The following is a 20626-nucleotide window of genomic DNA, read 5'->3' as shown; positions in this document are numbered from 1 at the left end:
ACAATGCAAATAATGTGAGATGCGCTGAGCTGCAGAATGCGAATAAAGTGAGATGCACTGAATCTAGCCTTACACACATACACCCCATTTTCATGCTATGTCTCTCTTAGTGTTTCATTGTAGGCGGTATTGGCTGAGTTTTATTGGAAAAAAAATGCGAACAAAGTGAGATGCGAATAAGTGAGATGCGCTGAATCCAGCCTTAATACACATACACCCCATTTTCATGCTATGTCTCTCTTAGTGTTTCATTCATCCATCTCTCTCTCTCTCTCTCTCTCTGTTGTTCGCGTATGTCAATAGATATGCTTCTCATGCGTGATGGATTTCATGATAAGATTGCTAGTCGGGGGCTGTTGTAGAACCATGTTGTGGTTATACCTTGAGGGCATCTTGATATTGGCCTGAACGTACATTTTTACTTATGCTAGTTGAGGAGTGTTTAGTTGCTATGGCTTGCACCTTTAAGGACATGTCGCCTCATGCAAACCAATGAAAGATTTTTGCTAGATAGGGGATGTTGTAGAAATTTGTTGCGCTTGCAACTTGAGAGCATATTGATATCATCAAGAATGATGGATTTTTGCTAGGCAGGGACTGTTGTAGAAATATGTTGTGCTTGCACCTTGAGAGCATGTTGATATCATCATGGATGTGCCTTTCAATTTTTGTGATCAGTTTCTGTGAGTACTTCATGATTATTATCCCGAAAAAACCTTTGTGACATGTTGAAGGTTGATTCATACTATGTGGAACTTGGTTGTGGCAAGGAAGCTCTCAATAGTTTTCGTCCGATGCAATGCACATGATAACAGAATGCGCTCACAGCTACAAGCTCATCTTCCATAACCATTCCATCTCTCATACGCAGAGTCCTACAACTCAAAGTTCTTGAGCAAGATTTTGCTCCTTTATATGAAGGACGATTCAATCCTTCCGAGCGAAATCATGCATGGTCCTGTGCAAGATTGCGCTCTCATGCCTACGAAGTTCTTAAGCGAGATTTTGCTCCTCGCTTTGAAGGACGATTCAGATCCTTGCAAATGGAATCATACACAGAGTACACCTGTTTAGTTGCGATGTCTTGCAGCTTGTGGGCATGTTGCCTCATAGCAAATCTTCACATAGGTGATGGATTTCTCCAGGCAAGGGGCTGTAGAAATATGTTGTGCTTGCATCGTGAGAGCATGTTGATATCAAGTTCTACGGTCAGTTTTTGTACCTGCTGTATGATTATCATCCCCAGAGTAATGACTCATAGTATGCGCAAGGATTGTTTTAGCGTGATGCAACAAGCTCATCGGTGGCTATCCACAAGCACTTCCGTAAGCGTGATGCAATCTGGCTCAGTCAAAGAGATGAGAGCTTTCTCTCTTTGACAAACGTAGATTGTGTCATACGCAAAGAGTTCTACACCTCGTGCGAGATTCCGCTATTCTCTTTGAAGGACCATTCAAATATGCAAAGAGTACGAGACCTCAAACTTTTCTCTTGAATAACACGTCTTGAGTTCAACTCTCTTCATCACCTAGATCTCTAAGGTCTCTTGGGATAGTTTCCTACGACGTCTTCTTCTTCTTTGACGGAAAATTCAATTTGTCACAGTGTCATGACCAACTGAATGAGAATGGATGTCAGCTGAGTGGACAAGAGAAACTTAACCGATCAACTCAAAGAACTTATGAAGCACCGATCAAGGGCTTGAAACCCTAAAAGACAAATCCTTGACCTTTGGAAGGGATTTTCGTAGGATTTTTGTAAATTGTGTTGATATACCAACGTGGCAGATCGTATGGATGTTGACGTGGTTTGTACGAATTTTCACAAATTGTGCTGCTAGTGCCATGTGGCAGGTTGTACGGATTTTTGTGATTTACGTTGACAGCTTTTTACACTAGCATGATAGACCAAAGCTTTTGGGCGAAAGTGCTTTTGAGCCTATGCTTTTGGGGCTTTGCTTTTGGGCATCCCTTGTAAAGTTTATAAGAGCCCTTGGGGCTTCACTCTGCAGAACATCGGATGCAGAGTCTGAGAGCAGAGGAGCTCGGAAGATGGACCTTGTTGTGATCAATAAATAAAGAAATATTGAAAGGGGCGCCAGTCTTTGGGGCCAATGCTTCTAGGCGCGGAACTTCGCCGTGCCGTGTCGACTCTCTCTCTAAAATTCTCTTCTTCTCAGGTGTGTGTTGCTAAATTGGCTTTATCTGACAGAAAAATAATTCTAAATGAATTATTGGATTTATAAGTGAGGGTCTTCTCGCTTGGAACTTCAGGAAAACTAATTCTAAATGAATTATTGAATTTTAAGTGAGGGTTTTTCTCACTGGAGATATCCGAGTACAGAGTATTCCTAGTGCGTCATTCAGAGTAATGACGGGACCACTGTGAAAGGGAATATCTATAAGGCCACCAAGAACGGGTACTTTTGATGCATCACATCGGATGGGCACCGGGAAGAAGTATTGGACCATCCGAGAACGGACATCTCCGATGTGTCATATGATGGGTGACATAGAGCATCGCGAAGGAGATTGTACCATATGTTCGATAGGAAACGACTAGGTGATGGGTATTCTTGATGCGTCCCAAGGTGGGTGATGGGTGCATCGGAAATGGAATATTCATAGTCAGAAGGAAACTCTAAAACGAGTTAGAATTGTGCACAAGGAAAAACAAGCACTTGAATGAAGATGGGTTCAGAGGAAACTTTGAGGAAAATACAATTGCTTTCTATGAAAGCACGTTGCTTTTGGGAAAGCATATGCTTTTCTCGCGAGGAAGTCTATGTCTGCATTACATTTGTGCATGTGGTTGCATCCAGGGACGCCTGAGAAGTATGGTGCAAGCATTGTTTTCAACTTATAAGGTTTTATTGAGTTTTTGGGCAAGTTCAGATCATTTTTTTAAACAAAGGCCGGCTGCCCACTTAATAAGTCCTGAATCAAAATAAGCCAAACGAACTCCAACGCTTTCTTTCTTTGCAGATTACGATCCTCTTCTCTCTCTTTTTGACTGAGCATTAGCGATCTCTCTTTCCCTCTCCCTAGCGCCCCTCCTCTCCTATTCTTGCCGGCTGTCAGGTGCACTCTCTCTCTCTCTCTCTCTCTCTCTCTCTCTCTCTCTCTCTCTCTCTCTCTCTCTAGAAAAGGCCAGTGCTAGCAAGAAGGATGGGTTCCTGCAGATTTCAACGGTAAAGATGACGCTGCCGATGAGTCCTATGGCTTCTCCAAGTGTACCAGATGTTGCCAAGACTCAGTGCTCGAACTCCATCGTGAAGAAGTGCCTACAAAGAGAGTTTCTATTGCAACAAGTTGCACTTTTTCTCTGTTTTCAGTCCATAAAGGACGTGGAGGGGATTGACTTATGAGAAGGAACCCGAGAACAACCTCTTGTGTGTGTAGGATTGGAAGATACGTTTCTCTATGCAAAGATCTCTTCCGGGGAATTTCTCTTCGAGAGTCGAGTTGCATTTTGAGCGCCGAGACTTTGAAGGTAACGTTTTTCATGTTATGCTCTTTAAGTGTTTGTACTACCTCTTCACGAGGGAGTAGGAGCAAAGGAAGGCATGAGCCTCTGCATGAGAAAAGCACTTTGAGGAACTAGAGCCAGCAAATCAGTCCAAGGATTTCATACCCGAGTTTGGAAAGTAGATCCACGGATCCGAGAGATGTAGTCTCTCAAGTTGTGATCAGGAAGTTGAGATTCCCAAGTAAGAATTTTGTGTCCGGGAAAGGAGAGTTGTTCTGCGGGAAGAGGACTCTAGAAACAGAGTTGGAAAAGAGTTGCAGGGATGCCATGCCCTGAGTCTGGAAGTTGAGATCTAAAGACGAGAACCTTGGTTCTTGAGGATTTGGAATAAGGAACGGAAGTTCCTTGGAATAGGGTTTTGCCCCAGGAATAGGAATCCAAGGCTTCCAGGAACCATCAAGTCTTATTCTAGAATGAACGTGATAATACGTTCGGTTCAAGTGCTTGTATGGACTTCTCCTCAGTAATAAAGATACTATTACGGGTAAAGAGGGGGGGGAGGGGGGACAAGCCCATTTTCTGGTCCCTAATACCGTGTCGATCTTCTCAGTCTCTTTCTCTCTCTGTTTCTCTCTAGACTCTCTGGCTTAAGTATTAAGTGATAAATTCTATTTATCCAAATATATTTTATATTGTTATGCGCTCTCGTTTGTGACAGTGGTATCAGAGCATGGTCTCCTCGCTTTCTCTGTAAACGAGGATGACGCTGGGAAAATACGGGAAGAAGCCATGATAAGCTAAGAGAGAAGTAAGCAGAGGGAACGCTAAGCCATGCAGGAAAAGCTCGCAGAGTTAGGAAATTTTTTCTTTTTGCCAAGAAGTCGACAAGACTTGGGATTCTCTGAGAAGGCGACAAGAGCATGATGCCAAGAACCTAGAGAATCCGAGGAGCGAAATGCTCAAGATCCTTCAAAACCCATAAAATATCCATGAACATCAATCCAAAACCATAGCCAAGAAATCCCATCATTTTGGGAAGGATATGAAGGTTGTCTTTAGACCTCAAAACACTCAATCAAGTTTGATACTTTTGACGAAGAGAGGATGTCCCGAAAGCTACCGCTTTCATTCGACAGTTTGAAGTTGCCTTTGCAAACGACAATTTCTGAGAAGCGTCGAAGGTGAGGCATGTGACCAAACACCTCAAGGGGATTGCAAGTATTTGGTGGTGAGAGCGGATTTTTGAGATGGAGCTCAACTCAAGGCTCCCACTAGACAAACCACTCCGTGAGGCCCTACACATGCATATTTCTTAGGGGCACCACCCTCTTTTATGGAGAAAGAAGGAAACCAAAACAAACCATATGCAACACACACACACACACACACACACACACACACACACACACACACACACACACACACCTTCCTTATGTGCTTCAACACAAAATGCTCTTCAACCATTCAACACACACTCCTTAAGCAATCCCTTTGAACACTACAAAAACTCGCATGCAAAGAGTGACCTTCACCATATTGGTGCTCATATACTTCTAAGAAAAGCAAGCACACAACCTCTTAGCAAAGCTCAAAACACCATAATGCACAAATACTTGACAACTCCTTTCCTTTCCCAAAAGAAGAGACTACTTACACACGTAAGGCGGCATGCATAGAGAGCTCTTCTCCATCTATGCAGCCCCAAGACTTACTTACACACAACATAAGGAGAGAAGCCAAGCAAATAGACACCATGGTGCACAAAAAATTTTCCCAACAAAACAAGCAACCCAACGAGCACAAAATATGAGAAGCTGCCAAGATATGCTTACCAATTTTACAATCGTTTAGAGCAATAGTGTGACGACGACACCCCAATTGCAGCAATTTGTTGATCAAACCATGAGATAGATCATTAATCTTGGTATCCTTGCTCTCATATAGAAGCTACAATCGTTATTTAGGGATGAGTATGGTAAGAGAAATGTTTGCAAGAGAATGGTAGCAATAGCATATTCATGCTCTCTCTATGGCAACGCTTATGATAGCGAGCTTAGGAAATGGATAGGGAGATAAACGGAGAGAGAGATTAGGGCTTCCCTAACCTTAGAGGAGCTTATTTACAGCAATGGAGTAGGTGTGTATCTTTGTGCTTGCCAAAGGGCCTTTTTATAGCTGTACAAAACCTTGGGTTAGGTTAAACTTGACTAGGGTAGGTGATTAACCATAGTTAGGTTCCCTTTTGACCATTCCTTCAATTATGCAAATAAGGGACTTATTTTCTCATTAAAAATAGCCTTTTAAGTCGTGGAGGCTCCATAAGGGTTGATAATGTATGTGGGCCCCACCATGATGTCCCTCCAGTGGCTCCTGCAGAGTGTCCCCATCCTGTTTGTTGTGTCTCTGGAAGCATCTTGAGCCGACCCCTCCACATGCAAGTGGTTTTTTAACTCCCCATTGGTATTTTAGAATGTTGAAGAAGTCAAGAAAATTTTTCACCTTTGTGGTTTACCTGAATGTAACTTTGACCTGCAGTAACAGTGTCCGCAGCACCTTGTTTTCACCATAACTTTCAGCCTGTAACTCAGAATTGGGTGCTGTAAAAGGCAAAGTTGACCTTCTCAAAGTGTTTAAGCTGATTTTGGAGTGTTCCTCAAGTAGATCCTGTGGTTGAATAAATAAGTCTTTGAGCTTATTTATGAGAGTGCTTGTTGTTCTCCAAACTATTTTTTCTGACGAAGCGTGATGGAGCTACTGATGAAGGCTCACACTTCTCATCTGACTCGGATAGATAAAGGCTGGGAGCTCGAATGGAGCAATGAAGGCGGGACTTATTACATCAATGCTTGGAAGCTGGGATGTCTTACCACGGATTTAAAGAAACTACGATGGGCTAAGGAACTGAGAGTGGTTCAGTTGTACTACTTCTTGGGTACAAATTCGAGTATCACTGTTCCCACTTATCCAGGAGGCACGGGGAAACCCCTGAACGAATGGGTATGGGAGAAAGTGGTGGAGATAATTCCATATCTAAGAATCGAAACTTTTTCTCAGAATACCCCTAAGAATTTGGATCTTGTAATTTACTTTCCGATTTCCAATGAGTATAAGAGCTATTGTACCAATCAGTTAGAAGATTGTAAAAATCTGACTACAAATACCCATCGTTTGTATCACCATATTCCAAGTCAGGTAGCTATGCGGATTCTTTAAAGACCGCAAAAATTTACAACAAGTTAGGATGAGATACCCTAAGTCTGTTTTGTAAGGCTATCCTTGTAAATAGGAGCACGGGGAAACCCCTGAACGAATGGGTATGGGATAAAGTGGTGGAGATAATTCCATATCTAAGAATCGGAACTTTTTCTCAGAATACCCCTAAGAATTTGGATCTTGTAATTTACTTTCCGATTTCCAATGAGTATAAGAGCTATTGTACCAATCAGTTAGAAGATTGTAAAAATTTGACTACAAATACCCATCGTTTGTATCACCATATTCCAAGTCAGGTAGCTATGCGGATTCTTTAAAGACCGCAAAAATTTACAACAAGTTAGGATGAGATACCCTAAGTCTCTTTTGTAAGGCTATCCTTGTAAATATTCACCTTATGAATGAGGAAGATAAAAGAGCCACTTGCTTGGCCACAGTTAGCAATCCTAGAGTTTTATAAACCACTATAAGTCGATAATGTAAAACTTTGAGTTACTTATATAATGGTATACATTATTTTCTTTCCCAAATTACTTAAAGAATCTAAAGTTAAATTAGCATTCAATTAAGAAATTAAGGATTGATCTAGCAAATGAGACAGAGGTTCTCGATAGTATGAAAAGAATTTGAATCTTGAGATTGAGATAGTTATTAAGAAACCAACTCACATTCTTTATGCACAAGGTAGCCTTCCTTGAAAAATGACCTAGCTATGAAAGTATTAATGTACGAGACTAATAGGAAGCCAAAAAAAACTCTTGGTATGATACTTCTTAAAACCCTTTACATATTGTTGGTCAACCAGGCTAGAGCACAGAGGGGGTACCTCTGGTGCAATGGTGGAAGCTTGTGCCGAACGCAGTTTGCTCAGAATGGCAAAAACACGCCGAGCGCGTTCAGATTGGCGAAGCTGAGATACATGATACTTGGTGAACACTGATTGCTTTGAATGGTTAGTTAGACCGAGCGCGTTCATGTTGACGAGGTGGATATATGGATCTTTTATGGAATTGATTTAACCTGGATTTTTTAGATGATACAAATGGTTTGTAAAGGTTTTTAAGATGGGCTCAACGCTGAGAGTTTCTTGAGGAAAATTTGACTAGCAAGTAACTCCAGCCAGAAACTAGAAAGAACTCTTAGAGTAATCAATAACAATTGGTAAAGTGGAAAGATTATCCCACCAAAGATGCCACTTGGGAGGATGAATTTCTCTTTTCCTCTAAGAGGATTAAACGGTCAATTGCCGTTCGGTTGAGATGAGGACATCTCAATTCCTTAAGTTGGGGTGATTGTAAGGTTTAATTCTTTTTTAATTCTAAATTTTCTGCTGATTATTGAGATTAAGCTTAGGGATACTAATTTAATTAATTATTATATTATATTAGGATCAAAATTACTCATTTTAACCATAAATTAATGACAATTATACTAATTAAACTTAAATTAAGATGAGAGAATTATCAGAGCTCTGTTAGACTATCAATATGCTAGAAAAATTATCTTTTAATTTTTTTGAGTAACTTTTGTAATTATTTAAGTAGAATTACACTGCTTTTAAGGAAAAAGTAAAGGAAAAAATAATCAAATTAATCCAAAAAGATTTGACATAATTATCACAGGTAAAATATATCTTAAAAAACCCGTGATAATTATCTTAATCTCAGATAAATAGTTTAACTAATTATCTCAGTAGAAAAGTACTGCTTTTAAGAGAAAATAAAAGAGGAAAAATAGCAAACTAATCCAAAAAGCTTTGAGATAATTATCAAAAGTAAAACACTTGTTAAGAAACCAGTGATAATTATCTTGATCTTAGATAGTTAGTTTAACTAATTATCTCAGTAGATTTGAGATAATTATCAGTGGTCAAGAACATTTTAACAAACCCGGCCGTAATAATTATCTTAACCTCAGATAATTAGTTTATCTAATTATCTCAATAGACAAACACTATTTTTAAAGAAAAATTAAAAGGGAAAAATAGAAAATCAAACTAAAATGCTTTGAGATAATTATCAAAGGTAAAATACATCTTAGAGAATCCATGGTAATTATCTTAACCATAAATAATTAGTTTAGCTAATTATCTTAGTAAAAAAACTCTGTTTTTAAGAAAAAATTAAAGGTGAAACTTAATAAATCATGTTATATGAATACATGCTATTTATCAAAATTAGAATACATGATAAAAAGGCCGTGATAATTATGTTAAGGTTAGAAAAGTAGTATAGATATTTATCTAAGTCAAATTATACTAATTTTAGCTAAAAATTAAAGATGAAAATTAGATAATTAAGTTGAAAAATTAGAAGATAATTACCAAAGGTCAAAAACATCTTTATCTACTTTTGATAATTATACTATAGTTAGTTAGTAAGTTTAAAAAATTATAATTGACCAAAAGTCCTAATTTTAGCAAAAGATTTATTAAAATAAATAGACTTTGCGGTCAAAAGTTTTTAGGAAAATTATAATAAGTGTAAACCTGTGATATAAAGTTGAGAAAATGAAATCTTTAATAGAAAATAAATAGAACAAATACTAAGCTCAAAATAAGCAGATTCCAAGCTTAAAATTCGATGGGAAAATTAGGAAAAAGATATACAAAATTATAAGTAAACTAGGATAGCTTAGAAAACCGTTAAGGAAGCTGTGGAAAAAGTCATCATGCCTATTTAGACAAATAAGAAATTACTAAGTCAAGAATTTACGAATTAAGACTACAAATTTAACCTAGATTTGGGTAAAATTGGATACAAAGGTTAAGTCTAGCTTTTGGATAATTTACCTAATAATTAGACGCCCTTTTTATAAGAATAAGAAGTTATGACACCTAAAAGGACCCGAGCCAATCCTACATCTGTTGATGAGGGCAGAGCTCTAAAAAGAACTAGAGCGTCACACGACGATGAAGTTGGGCCTAGTAGTAGGCCTACGGAGGAGAGTCTTTAGGCACCAGCACAACAACAGATGGCTGATCAGTCCCAGATGGGTTTCCCATTATTCAATTAAGTCTTTAAATATTTTAAGTTCTTTTGTAAGTTAGTATTGCATACGTAAGGAGTGAGTAAGAATCAGAAAAGGAATAATTGACCAAAAACGGAAGGTAACTTTCAACATGCATTTGTTTATAAAGTAGAAAGAATTGTTTGGACTAAAACTGATTGAATTAGGAAAGATATGATTGATCATCCTTAAAACAGCTTGTCTCAAGACACCTCCGACTCCTTGGTATAAATTGATGATAATGATGGCTTTCCAGCCACGGATAAGTCGGTTACCCCCATGAACGATGAGTTTCTACTCCGTCTCATGTCTTGATGTTTCTACATAAGCTAGGATATCGTTTTTATCATAGGGGAGCCATTCGGTTGTATGGGCAACTGATTTGGTGTATGGGAACCCGGAACCTTGGGTGGGGGTTTATCCACTCCGGATTGTGAATAAAGAATGGGTGCCATTTTTTTTCACCCTTAGGTGGTCTTGAGACAAGAAGAGTACTGGTCATGGTTATTATGGACAATGTTTTGATTGACAGTACCCTGTTTTAAGTTTAAAGATGTCTGTTTGCTAAAAGAATGCTTTTCAATACTATCTTTAATACTTGATTGAAGGAATTACTGTGACGGAAAGTTAAAAGAAATCATTATTTTATATGTTAAAACAATGTGATAGTAATTAGAAAATAAATGAATCATGTGTGAGTGCGGGGTAATAAGTGGGGATTGACTAAGGTTGTCAATCAAGGACGGGTGGACCTGATTAGTCAAGTAACTATCCATCCCCGCGCACTAAAAACATTTGGAAAAGATCTTCACTTGGAAGAGGAGTCCACCAGCGGGCTGTGCCCTCACATATGTTAGGGGGAAAAAAGCGTTGGTTGAGGATACCTTAGCCCAATTTGTGGAAGTTATAGGGCCGAAATAGTTTTTTGGACTTTTAATACGTTGTCCTGTTTCCGTTGCGATACATAACTAGGTCTTCTTCTAAGGCTATAGACCCAAGCCATTGTCAATGGCTTGGGTAAAGGTCTATTCCTTGGATTTTTCTTATTTAGAGACTCTGATTTTTATCAGACCTAGAGATCTGTCAAGGATCCCATCCCGATCTTGGTATTGGTGGGTTGGGGATCTCACATTTGTGCACTGGATGGGGAATCTTCTGAGCGAGATGTATGGTTTTTGAGAGAGAGAGATAGATAGATAGATAGATAGTTCTATTATCGTCCTGGGAGGTCAAATATGACCTATGGGACCAAATGAACATGTCACGTGGTGTGAGTGGAGTTCATAAGTGACTCTCGATGCTCAAAAATGGCTGAAATGAGCATCGCAATAGAGAGTCCACATCGTGGTTGGGAGAGGAAGGTATGTAGGGAGAGCTCATGGCTGAATATATGGGGAAAAGAGGACCTAATGTGGTCAAAAGCTGAGCACTCAAGTAGTGTGTGGTACTCACTCTCTCGCACTTGACGAGGGCATAAGGTGCAAAGTCGATGACACTCCTCGCCAGTGCCCCAACGTCCTATCTCGCAGCGTAGAGAATGGGAGCTAAGACGAATGGAGGCAATGGTGCGGATCGCACTCAACGGGATGGGCTCAAGGATGTAGGAATGGGTTCGGTTACCTCGTTCCGAGAAGAAGAGAGATTTGTAGTTTGGGGCAACGTGTGTGGTGTAATGGCTGAAGCGAGAACCTCCGGATTTCTCCCAAGCCATGATACATTGGCGTTGTAAGAAGGCCTCATTAACTTGGGAGTCGATCGACGCATCCTTGACCAAGTGACATGCATCCCATCTTCCAAACCATTTCTTGATATCAAGCATCCACCCCGAACTTAGTATTTTGCTCTTGCATGTCTTTTGAACCTTTTGACTTGCTTCATATGCAATTCTAGGAAGTCGATGCAAAGGGCTACGTTGTGTCTTACGCATGTACTCCACAACCCTTTCCATGCCCAAGACCTCAATGGGAAGCGATCCGGACTCAAGAAGTAAGAGCATGTAGGGTGTTTGTGTCTTGACTTGGAGAGAGAGAGAGATATCCTCCACGTTTGTGTTCCTTCCAACCCTCGCGGCGTTTTCTCCCACGACACACACACACACACACAGACGTACACACACACACACACACACACACACACAGAGAGAGAGAGAGAGAGAGAGAGAGAGAGAGAGAGAAAGAGAGAGAAGGGGTTTTTTTTGGGGGCGGTTTAATTTTCCTTTCTATTTTGATCAAAATAGAAAGCGTCCCTGCTTTCAATTTGGCAAATCAACAGGGCACTCTTGACTCAGCATTAATTCAGATTCCACATAAAGCCACCTCCACAATTTGGGTGCTCTAATGTGACAATAAAATTAAAAGCTTTAATAATTCTTCGGCTTCCAAAAATTAAGATGTCAAATTAAGTGTTTAATCAAACTCAATCCAAAGGGTAGTGGCTCAATGGTATTGCCATGAACGTATCCCATTTGGAAGAGTAATTAAACAAGGTGAATTAGTGTGTAGATAATAACTAAGCGAGAGGTGAAGGATCAAATGTGTGATTAGGAAATGCCAATCACCACACTAACTGCTCTGATACCAGTTGTAGGGTTAAGGTGGATGTGTTAGTGTGCCATTCATGCCATAAGTATGCTTGGAGAGATTAGTGTAGAGCTTGAGAGAGAAACTATTGCACAATACAATATGGTATATTGCAAATGATAAAGGGTTACAAATATTCAACAGAATGTGCCTCTATATAGGCTTTTACAAATAGACAGCGTTTTGACACATGAGCACAAAAGACAGCCGCCAATGCACAAATAAAAGTGGTGGTGCTTTACACAAAGGTTGTAAGAGGTTCTTCACATTGCTTGACACATAAGTCTTTTCTAGGTTTAGGTTCTGTCCACATAAGAGATCCAACAAAACCTCGCATCCCAACAATCCTCCCCTATGTGGGTTTTGGTTGCATATCACTCACACAGTTTTGAGTGGTTGATAGCTTAGACTATGTTAGAGTCTGAGGATCTACCCACTTTTCAAGAAAAAAATAGAGAAAAACCAATGTTGGTGGACACTTTCCACTATCTTTGGCTGATGTGATTAGGAGTAGGGTAAGTAGACATCAAGAAGGATTTCCAACCTATCTCACCTTCTAAAATGACATCAATGAAGTGTTTTGAAAAATTTCAGAGTTTTCAAGCACGAGACTCATACAGTGAGTTTGAGACATCAAAAACAACATTTCTTATCATCATGAATCTTGGAAAAGCTGTAATAACTTGTTTGCAAGTTAAAAATCAGCTTCAAGAAAATTTTCAAAGTTCGACCAAAATTCATCTTATCATCTCTCATGTGATAAATGCATCCAAATGTGAATTTTTTTGGCCAAAAGTACTTGCAATAAACTATATAAAACCTGCTTGCCATCAAAATTTTAAAAAAGTATAATTTTTGGCATGTAGATTTTTTTTGAGTCTTAAAATTGAACTTTTTTGAAATGGACATTTTGTTCGGGTGATATGCTCACACTTTTGTGAAGGCTCAAAAGATTGTGAGTCCATTTGACTGCAAAACTGAGCCAAAACAACTTTCACTCTAAACAGATATGTAACTGAAGGTAAGAACACTCAAAATAGAACATAATTGATTGAAACCTCTTGACAGGCCTTAAAATACCTTGTTTTAAGTGTGTGTTGGAAAAGTTGAAAAAAGTTTCAAAACTGGGTACTTAGATTATAAGCGCGCTTCTTATCTTGGTCTTCAAAATTGTACATTTTTCATCATTTGACAACACCACAAGTTAGAACATAGTATAATAAGGCCTTCGTTCAACTTTGGTGTCATTTAGAGTTGTAAGTTGTCAATTAGGCCTAGATTGCACTAAAGAACACTCCAAACCCAAAATTTAGCCTAGAAACTTGGAAACTAAACCAAACTCCATGAAACTTGATTTGGGACTTTTTTATAGTATGAATATCCAATACAAGTCAAAATATTGGGAAACAAATTTATTTCACATGAGAGATAATAAGGGGACTTTTTATCTCCTACCATAAAAATTCAACATTTTGGAAATTTTTCAAAGAGGTTTGGATCTAGAGTAGTAATAGAGTGCTTGTGTGAAGTTTCAAGTGATTTGGACATCATTTGACTTGCCAAACAAAAACTAATGGGAGATTGAGTTAAACTTGTCCAAAAATTGTAAAACCTCATTTAGAGCTTATTGAACATACTCTTGGCGAGTGGGAACCATCAAAAGTTTAAAATCTTGTAAATTTTGGCATGGAGATAATAAGCATGCTTATTATCTTGGTCTTCAAAATCGCAAAATTTTCATCAATTGAGCATACCACATGTTAGACCATTGTGTATTGAGCTTATGATTCAAATTTGGTGTCATTTGGAGCTATTGAGACCCGATTGTGCTCTCCATAGTATTACAATCCCACCCCTCCCCCCTCCTCTCTCTCTCTCTCTCTCTCTCTCTCTCTCTCCCCCACTTGAACATGAGCATGAGCGTGTGTGTGTGTGTGTGTGAGAGAGAGAGAGAGAGAGAAAGAGAGAGAAAGAGAGCAAGTAGGGGGGAGAGAGGAATACACACACACACCCCACTTGAACATGAGCATGAGTGTGTGTGTGTGTGTGTGTGTGTGTGTGTGTGTGTGAGAGAGAGAGAGAGAGAGAGAGAGAGAGCAAGTAGGGGGGGAGAGAGGAATATATCTATCTATTTATATATATATATATATATATATATATATATATATATATATATATATATATATATATAGAGAGAGAGAGAGAGAGAGAGAGAGAGAGAGAGAGAGAGAGAGAGAACAAAACCAAGTGATTTATTCATAGTGTGTATAACTAGTGTGGGTCAAGAAACTTTGAAGAAATCTTCATTTTGGGCCAAAAGATAATAAGCGCTTTTTTGCAAGAAAATAAGCGTGATTTTTTCAAGTGGTCCAAACCTCACTTGCCAAGTGACCTATTCATTGTATCTACAACTAGTGTACGATAAGAAATTTGGAAAAACCCTTATTTTTAGGTCAAGATAAAATAAGCGGGCTTATTATCTCCTACTCCAAAACACAAGACTTTTAAACTTTTCTTGAAAGGATGTAGAAGACGGGAACCACCTCTAGCAAGACTGGCAGATATTAGAAGCTTCCAAAAGTAGTAACCAACAAGTTACCGCAATAACTGACAGTGCTCAATCAATCAAACACCAATTCGGCAGCTTACAAATAGGACCCACTATCCATTTTTGGGGACTTTTGACTATTGAAACTCTTATGACTTTTGCATCACTTTGTAATCATCTTATAATGACATCTTGTCCTATTGCACTCCCTCTCTCTTTTTGTAATTCCAAAGCCATTTATTGGCGTACTTAATGCTCACCAGTTGTACAGTGACTATTCTGAATATAATTCCACTTCTAGCTCTAGTCACAATGTTTCGTAATTTCATTTTCTAGTTCTGTCTTCCAGTAGTCTAAAGTAATATCTGAATTCTCTAAATCTGACACCTCTAACTCTAAGTACCAACTTGGAATAACTGTCTGAATATATCCAGCTCATTCCATTTTGTCAATCATGGTGGTTTGCGCTAAGTCATTCTAGGATAGACGAACTACCTCCCAGTTGGTATTAGAGCTACTGCATGTCAACAATGCCACCCAGAACGATCACAAGAGGTCACCGACCAACAACTAGATTCATGGAGAACCCAGATCGGGTCAGTCCGATTCTAAAAGAATCAGAGCCAGGCTTTGATACTCATCACCACCCTGGTAATGGAACTGATGTCAACACTGGAGTGGGTCAAGGTTGCTACCATATGGAGTTGGCAGGGGTAGGGACATAGGAGACTTCTCCAAAAGGAATATGAATTGTTACGATTATGTCAAGTATGGTCACTTTGCAACTCAATGTCTAGACTCGCCAAAGCCAGAGGGTAGCTGACCAGAAACCACTAGAGCGAGTACCAGTGAGGGTAGTCACCAAAAGCAAGGGAATGGTGATTGAAGAGCTTCCTATACTAAAGAAGAGAATCAGAATGCTAAAGCCAAAAAGTGGGAACAACAAAGAAAGGTATGGAAGGCTAAGGGTAAAGAGAAGATTGTAGATGAATGGCACGAATAGAGGGAGCTTGCAACAAAAATTATCGTCAAGTAAGTTGCCAAAACAACCAGAATGTTTAGAAGCTCAAACTGTTCAAAAGTTACCACCTCAATCTTCGAAACTAAGAAAGAAAAAGGCAGCAGATAGTCTTGAGGAGTCTATGAATTCTGCAGTATGAATTCATCATAGAGCCAATCAGCAACCAAAAGCAAAACAATGAAATGAAACTATGAAGACACTCAAGAGGAGAAGTCTTCTGGTTCATATAGTGGCAGCTTTGGCAATGAGTAAGATGAAATTTATGTAAAGGTTACGGTGAACGAATCTAAAAATTAACATCGAAATTGGACAATATTAGGTGCACATTTCTTGACACGGCCAAATTTATTAGATAAAAGAGAAAGGTCGAAGTAGAGACCAAACTAGTGGATTTGGTAGCCATCCAAGATGATGAAGTTCTAATGATCCAGATAGATTATAAGCTCAAGAAACAATGGGAACCATTGTCTGGTGTCATTTTGGATGGAGGAGCCAGAGTGAACGTTCTTGGTGAGCATTTCAAACAAAGGCCCCATGGGAGTAACGGAGATGAAGCCAGCTCCATTCATAATAAGGAGAGCGGATCATAGAGTAGTTCAAGCCGTTGGACTTATTGAGAACATGCAGATAAGGATGGGGGCTCATAGAGTAGTCCAAGCCGCTGGACTTATTGAGAACATGCAGATAAGGGTGGGGAAACAAAAGTTCAAAGCTAGATTTTTGGTGTTAGATATTCAAGGAGCCTACGGTATGCTCCTAGGAAGACCATGGTTCATGACTGTTGGAGACATACATGGCTATGCCAAACAAACCTTAACTATCCAAGGCTCTAGTAGAAGAATTTATATAAAGATAGACAACACCAAAACATGGAGAAAATCTCTAAAACCAGAGGAACTATGTAATAAGTATGGAACGAAGAATATTGAGAGGATGCTATCCTCCATGAACATCTTTTACTTAACCAAAATGGATCTCAGTGCAATACTAATGGACAAGGAACAAGCTGAACGGCAGAAGTAGCAATATCTAGAACAATTTACTAAGCTAAATTCTAGAGAAAGGTCAATTCAAATTGATGGTTGATTATCAGAACGGTCTATATCCAAAAAAATTAACCTCACACCAGAGGAAGAACCCAGTTCAGCAAACGATTCAGCAACTTCTGATGAAGAAACTCCAGGAGTACTCACACCATATGTTCACAACACTTTACTAGAAGTCAACAATCCTTTTAATGACTATGATGTTGGTATTTGGATAGACAAAAAAGCAGAGTCATTGGCCAAGAGAAAGGGAGGAGGGCTTAGAGGAGAATCCCAGAATCATTAAAATCAACAACAAGCATCTAAAGCCAGAGATCAAGGAGAAGGCCAAGGCACTAATTCTACAAAGATGTATTTGCCTGGGAACATACGGATTTCAAAGGAGTAGATCCAGAAGTGTGCCAGCATCAGATACCACTTACACATTATGCGAGGACCAATACATTGCAGTGGTACAAAATGAATCCTAATTACATGAAGAAGTTCAAGGAGGAAATTGATAATCTTCTTAAAGTTGGGTTCATCACAAAGTGGCAAGCAACAAAAACTGGTCATTTCCCATAGTGGTTGTTCTAAAAAAGAACAGCAAGCTCAGAGTATGAGTAGATTATAGGAAGTTGAATGCCCAGACCATTAAAGATCCATTCCCATTACCATTCACGGATATGATGTTAGATGAGATTGCAGGCCATGAAATTTATAGCTTCATGGATGGCTACAATCAAGTGAAGATTGCACCAGAAGATAGTGCTAAAACAACATTCATCGCTGAATGGAAAGCATTTATGTATTTGGTGATGCCATTTGGACTTTGTATTGCTCCAACAACCTTTTAGTGGTGTATGATGGAGATATTCAATGAATTCCCGCACAAGTTTTGGGCCATCTTTGTGGACTACTTTATTGTCTTTTCCAGTGAGGAAATGCATATATTGTTTCTTGAGATGGTCTTTGATAGGTGCAAGGAGAAGAGGATCTGTTTAAATCGATTCAAATAAGTTTTTATGGTCTAGAAGGGTCAGCTATTGGGTCATGTTGTCTCAAGAAATGGTATTGAGATCGCTGGGGTACATTAATTTTTACCGAAGATTTGTTCATATGTTTGCATCTAAAGCATTACCCCTATATGATCTTACAAAGAAAGGGACTAAATTCATCTGGACTGAAGAATGTAAACGCACTTTCCAATGTCTAAAAGATGCGAAGGTGGTCCTTCGCCAGTCCACTTGGGATATTATCTTCCATGTACATGTTGATGCTTCATGCATGGTGATGGGGGCTATATTGGACCAGCCTTATAGGAAGACAGACTATCCAATCTACTTTGCAAGTTGCAGGTTCAGTTCAGTCGAACAAGGATATTCAACTACTACAGAGAGGTAGTGGGAATGGTGTTCAATGCGACTAAATTCAGACATTATCTACTGGGCAAGCTATTTCACTTCTACATTAATCATCAGGATTTAACATTTTTTAATCAATAAAGTAATGATATAAGGAAGGTTAATCATGTGGATGAGATGCTAAATTGTTTCATAGCATAGCTGAGGAAGAGCCTGATCCAGGTTGGCAATAAGTGTATGATTTTCTTTAGTTAGAAAAATTTCCAGATAATTGGTCTTAGAACAAGAAAACGGCACTGATTATTTGGAGTATTAAATCAGCATCATTGCTAGAGTGATTATAGGTTGAGTATTGATGGTGTACTTTGATGATGTGTGTCATTGAAAGGATGGATGCAAGTTATTACTAAGGCTCATACTAGAGATGCAGAAGGTCATTTTTAAACTGACATCACCTATAAGAAAATTGTTCAAGTAGGATTATGGTGGCAATCAATGATGGCTGATGTCAGAACATTTTGTAAAACGTGTGATATATGCCAAAGGATGGGTAGGCCTACAACAACTGATATGACACCTCTGACTCCAATATAGCCACCGGGAGTATTTACAAAATGGGGACTAGACTTCATGGGACCATTTAAGAAGGTGACTCCCAGAAAGAATAAATACATCATTATGGCTACCTGCTATGTTAGAAAATGGGTGGAGGCTAAAGCACTTCCAGATAACATTGCCAAGTCTACTGCCTTATTCATTTATGAGAATAACGTTTGCAAATACAGATGTCCTATTGAAATAGTGTCAGACCAAGGCATTCATTTCATTAAGACACAATGGATATCCTCACGGAGATGTTTTCAATCAAACACAAGAAATCAATGACATATATCCCCAGATGTAATGGCCAGGCTTAAAGTAGTAGAACAACAATCAAACAATTATCACCAATGGAACAGAAGTAGTATTGCCCATGGAATTTGTCTTTCCAAGATTACAACAGTTGAGCATGGGATTGATTTTAATCAAAACCTAGAACAACAATTGGATGAGTTGGTACAGGTGGATGAGATAAAACAAAGGCTTTTATTGGAACAAAAAGTGGTGCAACAAAGAGGGAAGAATTGGCATGACGTAGGATCAAGGTTAGAGACAAATTTTCCTATTGTGCCTAGGGTTGTTCAAACAATCTCGGACAAAGTCTCTGCTTTGTGAGAAAACAAAATTAATGTAGAATCATCTGATGAGGACAGGGATGATAGCACTGGTTCATAGGCAAAGGAGAGTACACCAAAGTCATCTGATGACAAAGAAAAAGGAAAGGAGCTAGTTGGGAAGAAACGGTCTATCACTGACACAGCCATTGGATCTACAGCCAAGAAGCCAAGGACACTTGAATTCATTAAAGGATTCAATGCCAAAAGTCAAAAACCAATTGGCATTAATACCACTGCTATAGTACACCTGAAAAGGAGAAACTTGTTGCTCAACCAATCATCACAACGGAGCAACAATCAACCACAAGGACTAAAGAGGGCAACCAGACATCTACCAGTGCTCAGTCCCAAAAATTAGCATTTTACCAATGGTAAAGTTGGACCGGCTATAGAGGCTATAGACAACACCCTTAAGGGGAAGCTGATCATGAAGAAACCTGATCAAGCTGCTTTACCATATCCCTTTCCAATGATAGTCTATGAGACTAATCAGACAAACCCAAAGGTCATCACTCAAAGGTGTGCAACAACCATTGAATCTAGTTGGCATACAATTGTGAGTGCCATTGGTCAAATGATGGAGGCTCAGGCATCTACCTCCAGTGCTGATACAGTACGACTTTAGGATAAACTTTAGACCCAGGCGGCATTGAAGAAGCTAAGGGAGGAGAATACTAGTTGGTCATCTAAAAATCTAGCCCTATAAATATAGGAACAACAGCAAAGAAGAGAGATGGAGGGCCTTGAAAAGAAGATCAATAAGCTTACTCAAGAAAATTGCGTAATAATGGAATCAAAAAAGGAAGCCCAGCGAGATGTTGATCGCTTCTAGACACTTCTTGAAGCCAAAAGAGCAGATTACAAGGATCTGTAAAAGACACATCAAGTGATGAAAGAGGCCATTTTCCAAAAGTACATATATCACCGTCTGATGTAGATTGTGGAAAAGAATGGAGATTTAACTCTCAATGTGAATGACCTAGAGAATTTTATTGAGATAGCTCAGTCCAAGCTCAAAGAGAAAGCAGCTTGGTACACTACAATGCTAGCCAATAAATCCCTTATGCAATATCTTGACAATTAGCAAATTCAAGATGAGGACTATGAGGAGGAAGATGATGATGATAAGACCCAGGATCAGGACCAACAAACTCAAGAGAAACCTGATGACAATGATGATTA

The 20626-nt window shown here is 39.1% G+C and overlaps 1 pseudogene; it reads left to right on the top strand.

The window, feature by feature from the left end:
* The first annotated feature begins 15395 nt into the window (after nt 1-15395).
* LOC147445709 (uncharacterized) overlaps nt 15396-20626 on the top strand; it is a 35844-nt pseudogene continuing 30613 nt past the window's right edge.

This window comes from Adiantum capillus-veneris, chromosome 12 (assembly GCF_014529385.1).
Source record: "Adiantum capillus-veneris isolate H3 chromosome 12, ASM1452938v2, whole genome shotgun sequence".
NCBI classification, from domain to species: Eukaryota; Viridiplantae; Streptophyta; class Polypodiopsida; order Polypodiales; family Pteridaceae; genus Adiantum; species Adiantum capillus-veneris.
The sequence above is the reverse complement of the archived record's forward strand: the minus strand, read 5'-3'. Positions and strand labels throughout refer to the sequence as shown.